Source organism: Apium graveolens, chromosome 8, assembly GCF_009905375.1.
Source record: "Apium graveolens cultivar Ventura chromosome 8, ASM990537v1, whole genome shotgun sequence".
NCBI lineage: Eukaryota > Viridiplantae > Streptophyta > Magnoliopsida > Apiales > Apiaceae > Apium > Apium graveolens.
Genome location: NC_133654.1, coordinates 188463166 through 188472766, shown reverse-complemented (window position 1 = coordinate 188472766; position 9601 = coordinate 188463166). Strand labels below are relative to the sequence as shown.

Genomic DNA, 9601 nt, shown 5'->3' with positions numbered 1-9601 from the left:
AATCAATCGGTCTGAAATGGGTATTCAAATTGAAATGGGATGTAAATAGAAATATAACCAAACATAAAGCACGTTTGGTGTCAAAAGGGTACGTACAAAAGAAGGGTGTCGACTTTGAGGAAGTTTTCACTCCTGTAACAAGATTGGAGACAGTTAGATTGCTTTTGGCGTTGGCAGCAAGAAACGGGTGGGAGGTTCACTATTTGGACGTTAAGTCCGCTTTTATGAATGGAGAATTAGAGGAGACCGTATATCTTAGTCAACCTGAGGGTTTCGTGGTGGAAGGCAAGACACACTTGGTATACCAACTGATAAAAGCTTTTTACGGATTGAGGCAGGCGCCTCGTACATGGTATACCAAACTAAGTGAGTTTCTTGAAAGATTGGGTTTCGAGAAATGCCCCTGCGAGCATGCTGTATACACCGGGAGAGATGGGGGAGAGGTTCTTGTCATAGCAGTCTACGTCAACGACATTTTGGTGACTGGAACCCATTTTAGTAATATTAAAAAATTTAAGTGTCAAATGGGCAAAGAATTCGAGATGACCGATCTTGGTAAACTATACTATTATCTGGGGATAGAGGTAATGCAGAGTAGTGAAGGAATTATCCTCAAACAAGCCGGGTATGCATCAAAGCTTCTCGAAAAATTTGGTATGAATGATTGTAATGCTGTAAAATATTCAATGGAGGTGAAAGTTCAGATTGACAAAGATGAGAGAGGAAAACCTATTAATTCAACTACTTATAAGAGTCTGATCGGGGGGCTTAGGTATTTGGTCATACGCGCCCAGACATCTCGTTTGCAGTAGGAGTGATCAGTCGTTACATGGAACGACTAACTATTTTACACATGAATGCTGCAAAACGAGTTCTCAGGTATGTAAAAGGAACTATGGATTACGGATTGAACTATAGTCGTGGTGCTGACAATTACATGCTGAGTGGATTTTCAGACAGCGATATGGCAGGAAACACAGAAGATCGTCGAAGTACTGGAGGCATGGTTTTCTATTTGAATGAGAGTCTAATCAACTGGGTATCATAAAAGTAACGGTGTGTTGCACTCTCGACCTGTGAGGCGGAATTCATGGCTGCAACGGCAGCCGCGTGTCAAGGTATTTGGCTGAGGAATTTACTTATTCAAGTCACTGGTATGAAGCATGGGCTAGTAGTGATCTACATAGATAATAAGTCTGTAATTGACTTGGCTAAGAACCCAGTATTCCACAGGCGAAGTAAACACATCGACGTCCGATATCACTTCATACGGGAGCGTGTGGAGCAAGGTGAAATAGTGATCAAGCATGTCCGTACAGAAGACCAGCGTGCTGATATGCTGACAAAGTCGATGTCCACGGTGAAGTTTGAGAAGATGCGAGACTTACTGGGAATGAAGAACATCCGGAAGTAATTTAGATTACGGGGGAGTATGTTGGGAGTAATCTAAATTAGTTTTAATGTTTTTTTTTGTTTTGTCCACGTCAGAAAATAAGATTGATTTAGTCTCAGCTATGTTTGAGATATTTTAGGTTTGTATTAAAATAAGTTGATTAGTAGAGGTTTGATAGGAAGGTGGTTGCTAGTTTTCAGGAGTCTATTTTCTTTTAACGTTGTTTCTATTCAGTTTTTCTAATCAAGCAGAAGGCAATAAACTTTCCAGTGAACAATAAGTTCTGTGTTTTTATTCAAGTGTCTTGATTCTATACCAATATTAAACAAATGGCATCCCACATTATCCGTGAACATATATTCATGTCCTAATGAAGCAGTGGATCAGCTGCTAGCTGCCAATAGTGAAAAACTTGGTGTACAACTATTCATTCAATTTAACTGTTGTTATTCTAACCACGACCACTATTCAGATTGATCAGCGGTGCCACATAACATGTTGCTAAAACTTTCTTCTTTAATTGTTGTTTCACACAGATAATGGCGATAGTGATCAGCTTTTTGAGGCTGGATCTCTGGTCTTGCTGATGATCTGCTAGTAATATTTGCAAGGCTGTTAATTGCTGACGGTGTCCTTGAAATATCTAAATTGACATCAGAGCTATTTTTTTTTGCTAAATGACATCAGAGCTATTTTTACCTGTATTGTTGCAAGATCTGTCTACTTTTTTATTTAGATTTATTAACTCTGCTGGATCCATATTTTTCAGTGCCAGTATCTGCAATCAGTTAATTAACTAATTAATAATATGACATGACTACAACAACCCATATATTATATTTGAATGTTGAAAATATTTATTATTGAGAAAGTAAACATGATCACTAACACCTTGAAACCTAGCTATCTATGTAAAATTATGTGAATATGAAGTATAAACGAGTCATATTTATTAGTACAATTGTTTTTAGTAAAAGTAGGGTTTCTACAACGTCCATGGCTAGCTCTAAGTCTCCTACCATAGACCTCTTATTACCCGGTGAAGGGGATATATAATTGGAAAATGTTTGGTGTACATAATAGTGTACAAAATTATGTACAAAATATGATTAGTTTACTATGTCAATGGTAATATGAGGTTAACTATTGTAAAAATAAATTACTATTCTATAATTGATATTGAATGAAGCCTGTATGCATTGAATATACTAAACATGTTCAAAGTCCAATGACTGTATCATATTTTTTTATCTAATAAGTAAATAGCGCATCTAAAATTAATATCTTTAAGATGTTAGTGAAATGTCTCAACAAAATCTTATATTATTCAACACTATCATGTCCATGTACACACACACGCTACCAAATCACAATTATGTTATCAGAAGATTGTACGGACGTGTACCTGGGCATAAAGTTTTCGGTTTTGTGATTGAAGGGTAGAGTTTTCAGCTTTGATGGCATCAAATTGTCGCTTGAGAAGTTCATAGACATTTTGTAATTGCTTGGTGTTCCATCTACACCTCCTATTCTAGAACAAGATAGAAATCTGTCTGGGTTGTAGGCCAAAAGACCTGGCCAGATGCAATTTTCGGTCAGGCTCAATCTTGTTATCCAACTCAAAGTTTTTCTCAAGCATCTTAACTTGCTCCGAGTTAAACCTTCTCTTCTTCACTCCTCCTGGTCGTGACAATCCATCTTCATCATTAAACATATCTTCCATATGATTTCCACTACGTATAATTCTGTTTCTTTCGGTTTCTTCTCGATAATCTATCTCATGATTATGAATGCCTCATGCAAATGACAAAGGTCTCTTTCCCAGAAAAGAACTAAGACCTGCACCAACATCAAATATATTCTTTTGAATATACATATATGATATTTAATGTATTCATTTTTTTTAAAAAGACTAGATACAAAGAGGGAACCATGGAAATCTTGAGGACTTAGAAGATTTGGATTTAGAGAGGTTTGATGTCGATGATTATCAACTTTATGAAGAGCTTTAGTTTGTAGCATAAAATTTGAAGGGAAAAAAGCCATCTCCTTGTTGTAATCCATAACTTTGAAACATATATATAATTTTTAACAAGAATTAATTGCACTTGGGTGGCCGAAATATTTCACTTTTTGCACTCTAGTGGCTAATTTGTTTGTCTCAACAAATGATTTACTGAACAAATAATATTTTAGCAGATGAGCGGCCCCGCACTTGGGCCGTTAACGACGTTAACGGAGCTGGGGTAAAAATGTCAAAACATAATTCAACGGCTCTATTTGAGTTATATATACGTATAATTACCTCTCTCAGCCGCATACAACACTTTCCTCTTCTCTTCTCCATTTTCTAACCAAACTAAACCTAAAATCGAATTTGCAAGACTCTGTCTCAGAACAATGAATGAGAAGTGTTACTGCAAGAACTGGGCTGTTCAGAAGACTTCATGGACGGATTATAATCCGGGTCGTAAGTTTCTAACTTGTGCTACTCAATCTTGTGACTTATTCAAGTGGTCAGAACCTGAATTTGATGGTAGAAGCAAGGCTGTGATCAACGGGCTGAAACATCGAATTGGTAGGAAGGATGATGAAGATATACTGGAGTTGGTTGCCCAGAGAAAGGAGTATACTGAGGAGATAAAACAATTGAAGAATGAAATTTGGAAATAGAAAGCACTATGTATTTTATTGGTTTTGTTCATATACCACATTTGGTTCAGCTCTGGTAGGAAGGAAGAGTGCAAATGAGAGTGATCTTCTCTGTTGGCCTAACTTTTATTGGCTTACATGTAGTTTGTATTGTATTTTTTAGTTATTTATGCACTGTGTTTGTAGGTAACTAGATATGTAATGAAAGCAAATGTGTTGATGATGCTTTTATGTATTTGTGATATTTGTGAATAAATGAAATCTGTATTTGCCCTAAATCTTTTGATATGTCCCTATGAAGTTGAAAACCACAGGAAAAAATCTTGGCAAAGTAAATAAAACCTAGGTTCATAACATTGATCCAACCATGAGTTTCACAAAACAAACTTAAGAAAATAACAGCTTGGCCTAGTTAAAAAAAGATCAGCTTGGCCAACATATGGTTGAGAACATATTACATTCATGGTTTGACAAAAGTACAAGACAATTTGAGCAATAACTAGAACAAGACTATCATGGTTGCCCTTCTTTCCTACCATCCTTTTTCTTCTGAGTTTTTGAGGCCCCTTGTTGGTTCTTCCTGGCATCACTTTGTTTGGCCCTCTTTGCAGCCTCCAATTCTCTTAGTGTTGTTACTTCTTTTCCCCTTACTTTGAGAGCTTCAGTGGCTAATATTTTACCCTTTTCCTTAGATTCCTTACCTTCAACCACCTTTGTTTTTAACTTATTCTTTGTTGTTGGTGCTTGAATATTTGAAGGTGCCCTTTCTGCATCAGTTCTTTGGCTTCCACCACCCTCATTTGCAGGTATTTCTGCATTATGTGTTTGGCCTCCAGCATTCTATGACACATAAATAGGATTTGTAAATTTGAAGTACTTTCAAGTGCAATAAATCTTGAACACAATAACATCAATACATTACCTTTCTTCCACATGTCCTCTTATTGTGGCCCATTCCCCCACATGTGGTGCATTTCACCTTGGTTCTACCAATGTTAGGTGCCCTATTTTCTTCTGTAGCCTTGGTTATATCACCATCCCTCTGCAAGCATCAATATGTAGCAATTAGTTTCTACCTTTTACTGGTTTAATATACAATTGTTGAGTAATTTTCATTACCTTCTTTGTGCATGTTCTATGGTTATGAGTTATGTCCTTACAAAAACTACAACCTAGCTTATCCCCAAACTTAGGTAGTTTAGTTGCATCCTTGGGAATATCATTCTTTTTGTTTCTTTTCTTTTTAGGTCTACCAGTTTGGACCTTAGTAAGAGGTGGCAGATGAAGGGGCTCAGCTGTGTCTTCCTAGAACTTAGGGCTAACAATTGGCTAAAGAGTGTAGTTGTAAAGCTGAGAAAAATAACATGTTAGTATGACATATTAGTGTGACATAGTATAACATTAATATGAAATGAAAATACCTTCGTGTAGCTCTCCTGCTTATAATAGTCATTCACATATTCAGGCCATTCACCATTTCTGAACTGGATGCATGCACATGTATAATAGCAAGGAATTCCAGTGAGTTCCCACTTCCTGCATGTGCATGACTTCTTGGTCAAGTTCACAACTAGTTCATGGCCACCTTCTGAACACGTGACACTGTATGAAGTGCCTCCTGACTAGGTGACAAAACAACTAGGTGCATAATGTAGTGCCCTATAAAGTGCATAAAATTACAAACAAGCATTAGAAAAATGTAGTAATTGTCAGAACAAGTAGTATTGATTGTGCTTATTTTGTTAATTTTTTTGAGCACTAGGGCAGATGACAAATTCCTTATCCTTCATTTTGTCCATTCTCACTTGGATTCTCTTCATAACAGCTTTTTGTATTTCTCTCAACATTATTACGGTTGGCAATTCTTTGTATTTCCTTATACTGCTATTGAACACCTCACAGTGATTGTTTACAAACATATCACTGCAAGGTGTGGTTCTAAAAGCAGACCCAGACCACTGACCTCTAGGTTTATCCATCAACCATTCATAACAAGGCTTTGAAACCTAGTCATATTAGTACATGAAGAAATTAGGGATTAAGAACGAGGTGTGTTAAATTTGAAGTTATGAAAGAATACATAACCCTTTCATCTTCTCCATATGCGGTTTGAATTCCTAATTTGTAGTAGCTCTTGCAGCCTTCCATTTTGTGTTGCACTCTTTAATTCATTCACCATATTTTGAAATAAATGCATTACACAGAATCTATGTTCAACATTGGGAACCACCGAGTCTAATGCATTTATCAATCCCTGAAAAATGTCAAAAACAAAAAAATTATGTCAAAACATGTCAAACTGTTAAAAATAAGCAAATTATAACATTGATAAATGATGACATTTTTGTACCTTCTGTCTATCTGAGATAAATGTCGATTCCTTATCATTTGTAATCTTGATATCTTGACAAAAGTATTCCAAAAACCATGTCCAAGCATCAGTGTTCTCTGTCTCGACTATGGCCCATGCCACATGGTACATGTCATCATTGTCATCTACACCCACAACTGCTAAAAGTTTACCTCCATAAGGTCCTTTTAAGTGGAAGCCATCCAAATCTACAAGCTTCCTACAATTCTCCATGAAAGCATTATTTAGTGGTTGCAAGCACAAATAAAATCTGAGAAATCTGCCCCTCTCTACACCTGCATCTGGGTTCTCAGTAAGCACCTTGACTGTTGATTTTGGAAGCACCTTCTTCAATTCATGTGCATACCTCCAAACCATACTATACTGCTCCTCATGTGTACCGCCAATCTTGATTAGAGCTCTCTCTTTGGCTCTATAAACACAATGCTTGCTGACATCACATATTAGGTCATTGACAATTTTTTTCCAGAAGGTAGCCACAGGTAGGATTCAACTTTAACTCTGTCTCATAGTAATATGCAATTCACTTGAAATTGATCTGCTGTTGTTTAAAGGTAGGAAAACAGATGTTTTTATTGTAAAATGTCTTTATCTGAAAATTAGGGGTCCCTTGGTATGAAGAAGCATAAACCTTCCACAGATAGGGTGGTTGGAAAATATACTTCATTTTCTTCCCAAAGCCCCTCACATTACTTATGGGCCTTCTTTCAATTATTGCATACTTTTTTACTGCTTCTCTAAAATTTTTTGAATCTCTAAATAAAAGGCCCAACTTGAATGTAGGTCTTTTCATGTCCACCTTCTCATTGAAAATAGGGTAACTAATGGCATCTTCATCACTTGAGTTGGCCACCATCCTCTTATCATCGGAACCAACATAGACAGATGAGGCAACATCACTTTGTTCACCATCTTTCTCCTCCTCTCCCAAGTCATCAACATTTAGCTTAAGTATCAAATTATCATCAGATTCATCCTTGTTAGAAGTATCTGAATACCAACTCTCATAACTACTTTCTTCATCTCTAAATTCAAAGTCAGAATCATCAGGGTCAGAGAAAGATTTATAGCGGCCCTCTAAATCCCTAATATCTTGCTTAATGTCTTCTTCACACTGTGTGCTAAATGGAAATTGACTATCATGTTCATATTCATCTAGTGTGACTTCTCTTGGTGGTGTAGGTTGACTTGGTGGTGTAGGCTGTCTTGGTGCCTTGCTCTGTCTAGGTTTGGTAGGTTTCCTAGGAGTACACTTCTTGGCTATTGATATCTTTGCAGGGGACTTTGTATTCTTAGACTTAGGAGGTTTAGTTGTGGGTGGAGCTATAAGAAGCAATAGTGATTGTGTAAGATGTGTTATAGGAGCCTCTGTGAACTCGTCATTTTATAATATTTTTCTAGGTGATGATGTTTCTACATTAAAGGTGGTGAACTTCTCATTCCCTGATTGTCTAAAGGTGTGTCAAAGTACACCTCAACATATCTTCCAACAGGCATCAAAGTACACATTAGCATAACCTCATCATCGATATCAAGCTTAAACAAACCTCTATCCATAGTAGTTTTGGGTAGTTTATACCAAATATTCTTTATCTCTGGACCTTTAATACCAACATCTCTAATTATACAAAGTATCTTAGTTAAACTAATATGAAAACTGCAAAAGTCTATGTAATCAACATTTCCACCGACATAGACCTTCGGGTTATCAGTAAGTTGTCCACCATGATACAGTTTTACTCAATGACCGCAAATTTAAACATTTTTATTCAGAAACAACACATGATAATACTATAATGGGAAACATAAATAACAAAAGAAATCATTAAACAACTAATGTATGAGCGGGTACTTTGTGCCCTAACTTAATATAATAACCCAAAACACTGAATAAACAAGTAAACAAAACCATACATCATTGAACAATTATACTCAATTACACAAGGAACGATTGGTTTTCAAGAATTCGAAAACAAACATGAATAATCAGGGCACTTCCGAGGTGTGTACACATTCACATCTTCTTTCAACCGTATGAACCAACTCATCTTTTAGCGTTGATTGTAGAATCACACTAATCACACTAATATAAAGAAACTTAAGAAGGGGTTAATTTGGAGGGGTTAGTTTTTGGAAGGAATGATTTAAGAAGTGGGTTAATTTGAGCGCGATTTTTGGAAGGGGGCTGTGGTATAAGGGGCTATCATATAATACATGTATCTATGTATTATACTAACGCTGTTTGATTTTTTTGACGGCCAAACTGCGGAGCCCCTCATCTGTTAAATTATTATTTGTTCAGTAAATCATTTGTGGATACAAATAAATTAGCCACTAGAATGTAAAAAGTGAAATGTTTCGACCCCCAAGGGCAATAAAGTCTTTTAACAATCATCCGAGGAGTAATTTGCTGCCTGCATGCTTGTTGATAGGGCGATTTATTTTTCTTGTCAAAATTAAAGGGCTGGGAGAGCTAGTGAGATAGAATAGACTTAGTAGCAAAGATATTGTGCAAAATATTATTTTGTTTCGTTATGAATACTAGTTTTACGTAATGGGATAGGCAGAAGAATAGCTTCGCCATCGGCTACAATTAATTATGCTTTCATTTTTTTTTGTATCTTTCAAAAAAATCACGAGCTGCTAAGTACAGGAATTTCTGATTGGTTCATTGTACATTTTTTGAAAGTAATTTATTCTGGAGAAATTTTTTTTACAAGAAATTTCCATTAAACTTTTCCTTGTTTCTGTTGATTTGTGAATATTTATTTTAACAAGAAATAGACATTCTTTTTAGGTTGATCATATTTGTAACACTAACTAAATAAGGGAGTTATTTAGATCTAGTAATTTGAATATTGTGTTACGACGAGGGGACCTTTAATTTTTTTTAAACAATGGAATGTGTACACTGTCCTGCTTGATTGCAAGAATAGCATGTTATTTTAACCAAACATGCATGCTACACTGCATTTAACCTATAATTTCACCTATATCTAAGCCTATTTACCTTTAGTTCATAGTAAATCCTAAATCGTGCAAAAATTTCAGTAGATTTAGGATTTACAAATATGGGTACGGGTATCGAGAAAAAAGGTTCAAAATGGGGATAAAATAACCCTCAATGCCATTTTAGGAAAAAATGATCCCAAATATCATTTTAAAAGGAAATCTCGCATTCTGTT

General features: G+C 36.0%; 1 pseudogene; it reads right to left on the bottom strand.

Moving 5' to 3' along the window:
• Window positions 1-1730: 1730 nt before the first annotated feature.
• LOC141677006 (homeobox-leucine zipper protein ATHB-13-like) lies at window positions 1731-3439 on the bottom strand (annotated as a pseudogene).
• Window positions 3440-9601: the final 6162 nt, after the last annotated feature.